Below are 13,503 nucleotides of genomic sequence, written 5' to 3'. Positions count from 1 at the left end.
ATGTCCCAGCCACTATCTGCAACTGGCAAGGCACAAACAGTACCCAAGCAGCCCACGCTTGCAAAACACAAAACACAGTGTCCAACATTAGATGTGATTCCACGATTGGACAACATTTACTAAATAATATTCAATGTGCTAAGAATTACGCTGACAGCCAATCTAAGATTGTCAGTCGGGCTCACAATGTGGGGCATTTGAGTACTGGAAGCTACATATATTAATACACAGGGCTCTGTTCTTTGCAGACAGAAAGAACATGTACACACATTGCGCCTGTTTCAGCTAAACAAAATAAGTGACAGTCATTCACTGACTCATTCCTCAGGGCAATACCTTGACCAATCAGGGTCAAGCTGTCTGGTTTAAATTTCAAGCTATACTGGCAGCTAACTGTCAGTCATCATAAGTTGGTGCATTTTCCATGGCAATGACTCTATCAATCAGAGTCCATTTCAATCAGCATTTTCTTCTCATACAGTATAAATTGTTATTTTCTCCTTCTATTAGTTTTCTTGCGAAGTGTCTTGATGAGTGCAAGACAAAAAGCTTTTTTCAGCATTACTTAACATTTTGTCTGAAACACGGCTCTTTCAACAGTGCAGCACTCTGTCAGCACTGCACTGGCTAGGTCAGTCCAGATTTTGTGCTCAAGTCCTGGAGTGGGACTTGAATCCACAATGTTATGACTTAGAGGCAAGAGTGCTGTCCACTGAGTGATGGCTGGCACCACAGAGTAGTTCATTTGGTGGGGTGGGGGAACCCCAGCTCAGCCCCAGCTTCCCCTGACTTGAGATTTAATCAAAACTGCATACCTTTTTCTGACATCTGCTGGAAAGAGAGCAAGGGTAATTATCCTTGAGGATAAGGCTGTGTTTGGCTGTTATATCCCTCAAAAGTCAATTGGCCTGCCAAAACCCATAGCCTAGGTTCACACAAGGAGAATGGACAATCAGGTAATAGACTAGAATCAGGGCAGCCCAGCAACCGTTCAGTTCTGCTGAAGGGTCATGAGGACTCGAAACGTCAACTCTTTTCTTCTCCGCCGATGCTGCCAGACCTGCTGAGTTTTTCCAGGTAATTCTGTTTTTGTTTTAGCAATTGAGCAACCCAATAGTGGAATTAAAATCTGGTTTAAAGATAATGAGGCTAATTCTAACTCTCAGCATGTGTATATAACTTGGTAATATTAATTTGGATGCCTGTTATAAACCCTGCCCACATTTCATTTCCAGTGAAGTCAATAAAAAATCGGCAAAGGAAGGTTATCGCCTGTTTAACGCTATTGGCCAAAGTCAAAATTACCTCAATGTTTATAGCACATTGCGTAAGAGTTCAGTACCATCAGAAAATGAAAAGTTACATAGGAGGAGTGCTGAATGTTACACAGTTTGAATGGATCTGCTGCTTAATAATTAATTGGGAGTTTTAGTCTAGGTGTGGAAATTTCTCTCTTTAGTTGCTGAGGTCATTGAATGCTGTAAAACCCACTTCAACAAGTGAGCAAATGTTAACAGGCTGTATTTTCTGATTAGCAATGACAGGGAGGAAATTACTCATATGTGGGAAGTCAGCAACTTTAGGCTCTAGCTGGCCCCAACTTTTACTAATCCAATGCAAATTTCTTCTTACTCCACAGTACTCAACCCGACGGTTGCTCTGAATGCAAGAGGAGGTCTTTATGGCTCTGTGCCATTGTCCACTTGGCCCACTTGCCCACTGAGCCAGAAGGAGACTCCTAATGACACATTTCCAATGTTCCTCTTTTCATTCCCGGAAGCAACCCAGACTCATCAAGCCTTAAGACAGAGGCCCACAGCCCATTGATTAATATTACATTAGGTGACATCTAAATGACAGTAGTTGAAAGAAGCGGAAGACCAGAATTTTCAAATTGTAAAGTATAGACCTTGACCAGACGTGTAAATATATGATTGTCAATGTACAGCAGCTCGCTAAAACCACAGAGGCTTCTTTGCTGTCAGTGCTGACACATGCTTGCCAAATTACTTTACTGTGGTAGTGACAGGGCTCAAATTCCTGTCCTCCTTAAACAGTAATCCAGAAGGAAGTAATACCATGTCAGTTTACAGCTAATGACTCCCTTCCTGCTCTCACTGTACCCTGGGGCCAGCAGGCTTCCTGAAGCACTTTACAACAGCTTAACCCTTTCATTGACCTACAGGTGGGCATGAACAAAGCAGCCTCCAGGACAGTGGGAACATTACACTGCTATCTGGGAAACATTCTATGATCAAAGACATGATACATAAAAGGCACTTGAATTTTGCTGAACCCCCCCCCCCCCCCACTAATGTCCATATTAGAACAATTGTTTTTGGGAAGATTAGAATGTTTTATGCAAGAACTATTGTCATTTTTTTTCCAGCCAGCAATTTTCTTTCCTTCTTTTGTGGCAAGGCAGGTACAGTTTTATGTTCTATGTTCAATTGCTAGATCATTGAATGCTGTTGGGTCAAAATCTTGGAACTCCCTCCCTAACAGCACTGTGGGTGTACCTACGTGGTGTAGGCACTGCAGTGGTTCAAGGAGGCAGTTCACCACTACCTTCTCAGGGGCAATTAGAGATGGGCAATTAATGCTGGCCTGTCCAGTGATGCCCACAGCCCTTGAATCAATAAAAAAAAAATATTCAGGTCACACTGGGGCTGACACAACTTATTTTCCATAATATGTTTTTATCCAATTTTTTTAACAAAATGGCAGAACTTTATCCAGAAACATGGAGATGATTTCTACCAATCCTACTATTGCAGCCCCAAGTTCAATGGCTTTACATTGCTTTGAATCAGACTGTATCAGAGCTGTTCAGCTAACCATTATTGTTCAGTCGTAGATCCTGCAACTTACATAAAATCTGCAGCTCTCAGAGTACTTGTATGGTTACCTGGTGACAACTGTGAGTTGGAATATAATAAATAATATAAATATCAACTAACTGACAACACATACACGTTTGAAAGCAATGCAAAAGGCCTAAGTCTGCTGGATAGGGTTGATTATTTATTTATGTTGTACACAATTCCACTTTCAGTCAATTGTATTTTTTGGACAGACTACTGGGATGAAACACTGAATGATGTTTAGTAGAGTGGCCACCAGAGGGGACTTGACAGATGTGGCTGAATCAGACAAACCCTGATTGTCTGCTCAAGGGGCCGGATTTTCAATTGTTGGTGGGCTCGGGAACGGGTGTAGGCGCGATTTAAAATCAATGTTCCCAGAGGACATCTCTGGACCTTGACACCTCTGGGACATGCTTTGATTTTCAAAGGGAGGGCAAAGGCTGGGGGACGAGGATGGGGGACCCTCTCACCCCCGGTTGCTGACCCATTAACAAGCTCCACCTGGGCCCAGAAGGGGGAGAATGCAATTTTCAAATGTGAATTCAATGAACAATCTGGTGCACATTAATGGCCAGAAGGGAAAGTTTTTTCATATACAGTGAAAAGTATTGGACTCCCAGAGGATCTCACACCGAATCGTATGCATTACCCCTCGAGTGGCCATATGTCCACTTTCATAAGCGTTTATGCTCCTTGACCTGCAGCGCAGGCCCCATCATGGCTGCCGCCTGCCTTTCCCACTCATGCATGGCATGCACCTCCCACCTCCTAGAGACACTCAGCGCCATTAATTGGGCACTGAGGTCACCTCCAGACCTGTTATGGATTTACATTTCAAAATAGTGTTGCGTGAGCGACGCAGTGATGGCACGGGGTCGAGATCCGGAAATTATCCAAGTGCCAGGATCCCCATTCCCTTTTGTAAATCTGGCCCAGGGTGTCACAAGAAAGCCCGGTTTGAGTCCTCATTCACAATCAACACAGTTGTACTTATCCAGCAGTGATGATCGGATAGTTATCAGGAACAAGCACCCTGACTGACTTATTCCCATCCTAGACCAGGCTGCTGAGGTCAGTTGAAGCATTTTAGCTGAAACCACGTTGTCCCACAGGTGCATCTAGCTTTGGCCTTTCCAATCTATATGGCTGAGTGGCTTGGTGCTACATCAGGAACCTTTATCCACTGGACAGTCGACTAAAATTTTTCTGTGAACTTGACTCAAGTTTTTCCCATTTTCTTGGACAGTATTTGCAGCTCTTCTTTTCCTCTAGCTGATCTTGATTCTATGTCTTGTACAAAACACCAACGCACATGCAGTGCAGCCTATTTAAGGGTTAGGCGGGCTCATTTCAGACAAGGAGTGGTCAAGACACAATTACATGAAAAAATTAAGAATGGAAAGGACATGAGAATGGGACTAAGTGGACATCTGTCAGAGAGCTAGGACAGCACTCATGGGCTGAACTGCCTTCAACGCTACAATTTTTGTGATTCTAACTGCCTGAGCACTTCCTATGGGCCACTAGTAACATTCACTCCAGTACTTCTGGGTTTGTTGCAGATTAGTTCCGAGTAACCTCTGGTACAGTAGTGAATTGCCTATTGGTTATTTTTATCTACCAGTCATCTCTATTTCCCAGTTGAGCTACCTGTCACTTACAGACATTCATCACTTACGACACTTCAGAAGTTCTTCGTTGGCTGTGAAGTGTTTTGAGACATCCTGAGGTCTTGAAAAGTGCTAAGTAGATGAAGGTTCTTTTGTTTCTCCATCACCCTTGATTCATGCTTGATGTTATTAGGCAGCATCAAATCAAGGCTGACATTCCTTTGCAGTACTGAGGGAATGTTGCACTATCGTTTTTCAAATGAAGCACTAAACCATAGACCAAGTACTGCCATCTCAGGTGGGTGTAAAAGATCCTTTAGCAACATTTTGAAGGCGAGTAGGGGAGTTACCACTGGTGTCCTACCTAAAATTCACCCATCAACCAAATTGCTAAAATAGATTATCTGGTCATTTATCACTTTCTGGGAGTTTGCTATTGGCTGCCACGCTTTCTACATTGCAACCATGACTGCACATCAAAAGTATTTTGTTGACAGTAAAGTACTTTGAGATGTCCTGTGGTCATGTAAGCTGTTTATTATTTTCACCTTTCACAAGCATTATCCTGGATGATGAAAGTAAAAGAACTACTGTAATCAGAAGTGGAAGACCCACAGTGTGATCCTGTTCTTACCCATCAGCTACAATTCCAATAGATGTATTAGACTGTCGAGTGCCAATGTTAGCTGATTTTTCATATCCCTAACCCAAAGACTCTAAAGTCAATTACAGTGGCCTAGCCCCAACTAACCCCCAGCCTGACTGCAATCCCGACCAGGTCCAACTACCCCTACAACCCCCTGACCCAACCCGACTAACCCCTGACCCATCTACCAACTCTCCTGCCTGCTACCTCACTGACCTACCCACCTACACACTTGCCCACATACCTATCTTACCCACCTCACCCACTTAGCTACTTATCCACCTACCCACCTGCCTACCCACTTACCCACCTACCTTACGCACTTACCTTACCCACCTATCCCCTTACTCACTTACCCACTTACCACTTACCCATCTACCTTACCCACCTACCCCCTTACCCACCTATCCACTTACTCAGTCTATCCATTCACTCACTCACCCACTAATCTATTCACCCATTCATTCACCCATTCACTAACATTCACACTGGCATTTAAACTTACCATACAGCAGCTGGAGCAGTAAAAAGAGGGGCAGGCCCTGTCTTCCTGCAATGCTACCCTGCTCTGATGTAGTTCCCCAAAGGAAGATGCACCGTGTGTTTCTTACAGCCGGGCTTGGAAGGTTACGCAGCAGCATTGAGTTGGTGGAATTTTTGAGCACAGCGGCAATCTGACTATCATTGCTGCTGCTCGGAAGATTTGGGCCATTGTCATTGTCATCTGTCCCTCGATATGAGGGTGACATCTCCCCAGAGTCGTGAGCTTCTGTCAAGGGTCTTCATGTGACTGAGCAAGCCGATTTTCACCCTGCTGACCTTTGAGTACATGGGGCAGGACCCCACAAAGCAGTGCACAATTTGCTTCCTTTATTTTCCTTCTGTACCATCGTCCTGCCTCATTATTAAAACACTGGGATTCAAAACGAGATAAAGCTTGATGGACAATTTGTGGCCATTTTGAACAACTTGGTGGCAAGCCGTCCCAGTCAAAGAGAGCTTCAGAGCATCATTGAAGTGTTTTCCTTGGTTTTTCCCTGAAACATTGGCTATTTGAAAGTTGACAGAACAGGACCAGGCCAGGGTGATGGTTTTCAGCCATGCAGACACAGTGGCCAGTCCATCAAGGTCAATTTTGTAGGAGTTTTGTCTGAATATTTGTATAGTTGGCTTCAAGAAGGACACGAGCATTTGTTCAATGGTCCTCCCATTGAACCTGAAGGATGCGGCAGATGCATTGCTGATGGAGATGGACCCTGGTAGAAGACTGCATGTGACTTTGTTTAACGTGAGGACCTTGGGGCACCATTATTGTCCCCAAGATCTTGACGGGTTTCGGTCACGTGCCAAATCATGGTGACTAGGACCACCTTGCTGCTGCAGCCTTCTTCTATCCTCGCGGCTGATGAGACACAGTTTTCCTTCTGCCACTGAGGAATTTTAGACTGCATTTAGTCTGGAACCTTCCCCCAAACTGGCCAGCATGGGTGGTCACCAGGAGCAAGGGATCATCTGAATGCCCAAGCCTCTCCCCATGTCAAGGTGGAGATCCACAACAATCCCTCAGTACTGCACTGAAGTATCAACCTTTACTCTTATGCTCAAGTCCTGGAGTGGGACTTAAACCCACAACATTCTGACTCAGAGGCAAGAGTTCTACCAACTGAGACACGACTGATGTAACACATGGTGCATCTTCCTGTAGGGCCACTGATGCAAAACTACTTTTCTTAATTCTTCCCGCTATATTGTTAAAAAAATATAATAAGCCTTCTAAAGGGAATTGGATAATACCTGAAGGATAAAATTTGTACGGTTATGGGACATGAGCAGGTGAGCAAGGCTAACTGGTGGCTCTTTGAAAGAACCAGCATAGACTCAACGGGCTGAATGGCCTCTTGCACTGCTGTATTTTGTCATTCTACGATTCTACAATGTATTATTATTTTGAAACATAAATGCTATTGTTGCTCCCAAAGAGTTAAGAAGCATGAGAGACACTGTGAGAAATAAACTTTCATCTCTTTAGAGCATTTTGGATTTGAGCCCAGGTCCAAGAGGTGAATGGACAATATTCGAACATATTGTACTATCCAATCCCACATCAGAGAATGAGGCGCCCTCATCTGATCCATCTGGGCTGTTGTTGACCTCAGTTCCCAGATGTAGAGGGACAGTGTTCCAAAAAAAAACTGCCATACCACTCTGCGGCAAACATCTGGCTACAATCTTTGTACCAATAGGCCAGCAGAGAGGACCATAAAATGTTCAGTAAAATAAGCTTTAATGCAGCTACAAATATTGCATGTGTAAATTGAATTTAGTGAATAGTGGTCAGGAAGCTTCGGACTTTTTGATGCAGAATCAAATCTGCTTTTATTCCAAAAATGAAAATCTAATGAATGCTGTTATGAAACCATATGTTTCTCTAATTCTGTTTTATAGCATTCAGCAAGAGAATGGTTCAGAATGTCCCATTTTTGCAGATGTTCCACACAAACTGTGCGTGTGTTGAAATCATCAAAGGACACATAGTATTTAAGGGATTAATCATTGTATCATCATCATTTGCCCTCCAGGCAATAATAGTGTGTTAACAGTTTGTGAAATATTTCCGAAAACACAACACAAATTATGGTTTCTGTAGTGCAGCAAATGAAACTTCAGAAGCATTCCAACGAGCAGAAGGGTACAATTACAAAGATGAACCTGGGAAATTTTTAATCTTAGTGCATGTACTGAAGATATCAGCAGATAGCCTTGCATGGAGCCAATCCGATGGCTCAACAAATTTTTCTTTTAAGTGGCTAAGTCAAATAGATCAAAAAGGTCCCAGAATTAATCCCCAGTATGATCCTACCCATGGCATAACTAGAAGGCGTTCCAATTGGTTACTTGGTGTTAAGAGCAGTAAATGCACCAATAGTCACCTTTGGGCATGTGAGGTTTAGATAACAGGCTGGCTTTGCCAGCTGAACCATCGCAAGAGGCCGTGGGCTCACATGGTCAAAAACTGGCTATTTGGGAAACATCCTGGAGAGCTGGCGATGCCCATGGGAATGTATTGCAGTGTGAACCCACAACTTTGGAGAAGAGGACTGAATCCTGGGGAAATTTTACGTATACCAATCTAACAATCGGGTAGGCTAGTATAGTTATTGTGTTACTGGATTAGTAACCCAGAGGCCTGGAGACATGAACTCATGTCTGCGGGGAAGCTGGAGAATTTAAATTCAAATAATCAAAAAAAAATGTGGAATTAAAAAGCCACTTTCAATAATGGTTACCATGGAATAAAAACAGAAAATTCTGGAATTGCTCAGCTGGTCAGGCAGCATCTGTGGAGATAAACAAAGTTAATGTTTCGGGTCGATGATGACCCTCCATCAGAACTGAGGAAAAATAGGGATGGTTTAGATCATGTGAAAGGGAGAAAAGGAGGAAGAACAAAAGGGAAGGCCTGGTTTAGAGTGGAGGATAGGAGAGAATAAATGACAAAAGATTTTGTGGTAATGGGTAAAGAAACAAAATATGTGTCTACATAGGGATATGGATGGCTGGATATCAGATGTCCAAAAGCAAGGTGAACAATTAAACAAAATGGATGCAGATGTTATGACCCAACATTGTTGAACACAATATTGAGTCCAGAAGGTTGTAGAGTGCTGAGTTGAAAGATGAGTTGCTGTTCCTCGAGCTTGCATTTGAGCTTCATTGGAACACTGTAGGAAGGTCAGAGAGGGCGCAAAGTGGAGAACTGAATGACAAGCAACAGGAAGCTCAGGGTCATGCTTACAGACTGAATGGAGGTGTTCACCTCCAGTCACCCAGTCTGTGCTTGGTCACCTCACTGTAGAGGAGACCACGTTGTGAGTAGTGAATACAGTGTACTAAATTGAAAGAAGTACAGGTAAATCGCTGTTTCACTTGGAAGGAGTGTTTGGGGCCTTGGATGGTGAGAAGGGAGGAGATAACTGCGGGATTGTTGTAAAAACCCACCTGGCTCACTAATACCCTTAAGGGACAAAAGGTCTGTCATCCTTCCCTGGTTTAGCCTATATGTAACTTCAGGCCCACAACAATGTGGTTGACTTTTAATTACCTCTGAAATGCCTCACCTAGAAAGTCCTCAGTTGTATTCAAGCAGGCAGTTTATCACTATCTTGTCCATGGCAATTAGGAGTGGGGCAATAAATGCTGGCCTTACTAGCGATGCCTACATCCCAGGAGTTAATTAAGAAAACTGTCCAGGATTAAAGTGTACCATCATCACGAAACTTATTTCTGGGACTGGATTTCATAGACTATACCTAGAAGCTTGGACAATCTTCAGGATATTATGCATCAACAGTGTAACCTTCCTAAAAATTAATTATAAAAAAACAACTTAAATTTATATAGCGCCTTTCACCTCTCAGGGCATCCCAAAACACTGTACAGTTAATTAAGTGGTCTGATGTAGGAAATGGGTTAGGCTATTTGGTCCCACAAATAGCAACGTGATAATGACTGGATAATCTGTTTTAGTGATATAAATTACAGAATAAATATTGGCCAGGATGCTGGGGAGAACTCTTCTTCAAGATATTGTTAAGGGATCTTTTACATCCACCAGAGATGGTAGTCGAGGCCTCCACTTAACATTTCACCCAAATGACAGCGCCTCCAACAGTGCAATACTCTCAATACTGCATTGAAGTGTCAGCCTAGATTTTGTGCTCGAGCGTCTGTACCAGGATTTGAACCCACAATCTTCAGACTCAAAGGCAAGAGTGAGCCACCTGGCTCGCTGAATCAATTCAGTACATTATCAGGACCCAAACAAACCATTCCCATCTTTCTTCCTTGGGGCCAAACATGTCTCCTTTAATTTCGTTTGAGCTTAGTCTCATTCAGTATATTGGGTGGCAATTTATTCTGTAAATTGCAGTTGTAAGATGCCCCATAGTTACTCACCAAGTTACATTTGTGTTTTTTTTTGACATTATAATCCTGTAATAATGCACTCTTTCTCCGCAGTGATTCAATTTTCATAGTACTGTATTTTCACTATCCCTCACTAAAATAGGCATTCTAACTGAACACAAACCAATCCTTCCCACCCCACACTCAATTAAGGCCTATGAAGAACAATCAGGCCCACACTCCTTTATAAATATTTCCCATAATGCACTACCTCACACAATACCTCCTGTTGCATTGTAGATAAGAATGGCTCCCAGGATAGTTCAGTGCCTTTATCTAGTGAGCAGTGAGGACTATCAGATCAGCCATGATTTCATTGAATGGCAGAGCAGACTCAATAGGTCGAATGGCCTACTTCTGCTCCTACATTTTATGGCCTTATGGTCAGTCAGATCAGGTAAGTGCCCTGTTCAATCTCTGCTTTTTGCTGAGTTTGCTGACTTTGGACAGAGTGGTGGTAGCAACCCCATAGTTAGGGTTAGTATCCTGGGATAGGGTAGAGATCAGACCCATGGTTCCCACTCTGGATTACTATCCAGTAACTGCTGCTGCAAGGGAACTGGGCTCAGCTGTGACAGCAACAAGAACTTGCACTTTTAACACAGTAAAATTGTCACAAGGTGCTTCACAGGAGGGTTATCAGATAAAATTGGACAGCACTTATGAGGGCAGGCTGGCGAATACTGGCAAAGTAAAATAGCCTGTTCATACCTACTATCAAGGCTCACGTATATATATAACTGTTAATTGGTGAAAGTGCCTTAGGGTGACTAACATCAATCGAGCCACCACCGAAAGGAGTCGACACCTTCAGGAGAAAGCAAGAATTGAATTCCAAAAGAATGGATATTTGGAACTTCTTCAACCATTTTGCATCGCAGAATCTTAGGCCTAACTTTCATGGCTCTACAATCCTGTTGGATCATGAAAATGAAGTATGTTTGGACCATCGAGTGCAGCCCATAAAGGGTGATAAGTTGTCAGCTCCTACTAGTATAAGAGCTTCCATGGACAGTTAGAAAAGAGTTTAAAAGGCATCAAGGGACAAGCACATTTACAGAAAAGTGATCATCTAAAGACATCAAGTATTCGAGGTGTGAACATGATTCAAGCATTTGGTTTAGCACTTGCATTTATTGTGTGACAGAACAAGCACTGGTGTGATCCCAGCACCATCAACATGACAACAGTATATTCACACCTTTATCACATTAGAATTGAGAAGAGGTAAACCTAAAACTTCAAGACATTTTAGCATGAAATGGGTTGGATATTAAATGTTTGTTGTGGGTCTCCATTTTAGGGTTAGATCTGCCCTGATCACTATAACAACACCCCAAATGTATTTGAAAAGAATACAGTTATAACATAGTCAGTGTCCAAATAAGTCAAAAATGATCATTTATGCTGATTCAGTGTCCTAGAGCTATATTCTGTTACTATGATGCTCTGTGATATTTTAATCCAGTTTATATCAACCCCAACACCAATGGAACAAGCAAGTGGTGGCAGAAACAGAGATTTAAAAAATCCCTGTGGTTACCCAGTTACTTACTGAGTAAATGTAGTACTTTCGTGTGTGATGCAGGCCTACATAGATGAGAAGGATCACAGGTTCAGTCCCGAGTCATTCTCAATCGGATATGGTAATGAACCATCGCGACTGACCTCAGTACCCTCTAAAGCAAGTAGGGAGGGAAATGTCACTTCTGATCAGTCTCTGATGTGGCCTGCTGGAAAATGTGACTGTGGACAGAAGGCGAGGACAGACTCGGGTTTGAATGTGATATGTTACCCAGTAGCTGCCAATGGGAACTTGAGTAAGGTAGCTCATATACAAACATGCAAGTTAGACGGGTGGGGAAAGACCAGCTGATCCATCAAGCCTACCTCCACTCCATGATGGCCAGAGTATCATGACCAGACAGTTCCTTCCTCCCCACCCCCAACCACCGACATGTAATCCCCCTGGTGAGGAAAGAAAAAACAGAGTCACCCAGGGCCGATAAGGGAAAAATACTCTGGAAAATCCCCCTCTAAACACCTCATGTGATCAAACCTGTCCACGAGAACTCTTGAAGCACTTGTATCTGTAGAAACATAGGCAGCTTTTTTCAGAAGAAGGGATTAAAAGTGCTTTTATTTTGCTTCAATGTCATTGACTCGTAACACACGTGTATGGTGTAATTGAGGTCACTTGCCAATATAAAGATGATGGCTCCAGATGATGGATACCAGCAAAGACATAGGCCAGGATTTTTCGGCCCTGCCGTGGTGTGTGTGTGCCCCCCCCACCCCCACCCCCACCCCCCCACACCAGCGGATACAACAAGCCATTTAAATCTCCATTCAGTTCAGTGGGACCGTAACACCCCGCTAGGCGGGAGGGCCCGTAAAATCCCGGCCATGCTTTTAAAAACAAAGGGTGTCCCGATGTATCAACAGAGCTATGAGGTTCCTTGTAGGCCGATGAACACACTGAGCTGGCTCTGCGTCTCAGCGCCATGTTAGACACTCAAGGCGGACTCATTATCAGACCCCCTCCCCACCACCCATTGATGGACCCAGCTGTTTCAGCCTTCTAGTTCAACAGCAGTCGTATACTTGGAGCAGTGGGTATCTCATATCAGGACCAGCCCAAAAGAAAGACTGGAACTAAGCTAAACAAGAGACAGGAAGGGGGAGGGTATGGAAGCAGCACATGTTTGGTGCCACATTCTGCTGAGGCCCAGACAGAAGTAAAAGCTCTTTGAGTTAATCCAATCCACCCTTCTCTGGAAGTGCCCAGTGGGTTATTTCAAAGGTCTGTTTGCTGAATAAACAAAGGTTACACCCTAGGAAATGTGCAAGCTGTCCCTAAGTGGTTGTGAGAATAGGACGCACACACACAAACACACACAGGCCCATGCTCATGTGAATCCTTTTGATGGTGAAGAGCCCAGGAAATGAGTATCACACCTGCTGGGAAATGATCCATTTGCAGGAGCTGTTGGCTCTTGCCGGTCGCATCTGAGTGAAAATAATCCTACTTAAAACAATAAAGAATTCATTCAGTTTGTACCTTGACAGGTTCTGTCTTGTCTTAAATCTCCATATGTCTGTTCCCTTCTGCTCCCTGAATTTGTTAACTCCTTCAGTGCATTACTTCCTCTTTCACATTGGTGCTTATTTGGTCCAGGTGAGATGATATCTGACTCAGTTGTTTGCATTTACATTACTAAATATGAGCCCCCTACCCCAGGTCTTCATGTGTCTGTGACTCTGCTGGCAAAATTTAAGGGCTAAATTTAGCAGCCTAAACATTCATGGACACCAGTTATCCGTAATCTGAGCTATTAAATAGTAAGTACTATTGCTAAGCAGTGACAAGGCAGTTAAAGGCTGATTAATTACCATTAATCCTTCATTTGGGTCA

This window comes from Carcharodon carcharias, chromosome 8 (genome assembly GCF_017639515.1).
Source record: "Carcharodon carcharias isolate sCarCar2 chromosome 8, sCarCar2.pri, whole genome shotgun sequence".
Classification (NCBI taxonomy): Eukaryota; Metazoa; Chordata; class Chondrichthyes; order Lamniformes; family Lamnidae; genus Carcharodon; species Carcharodon carcharias.
This window is presented reverse-complemented; position numbering follows the sequence as displayed.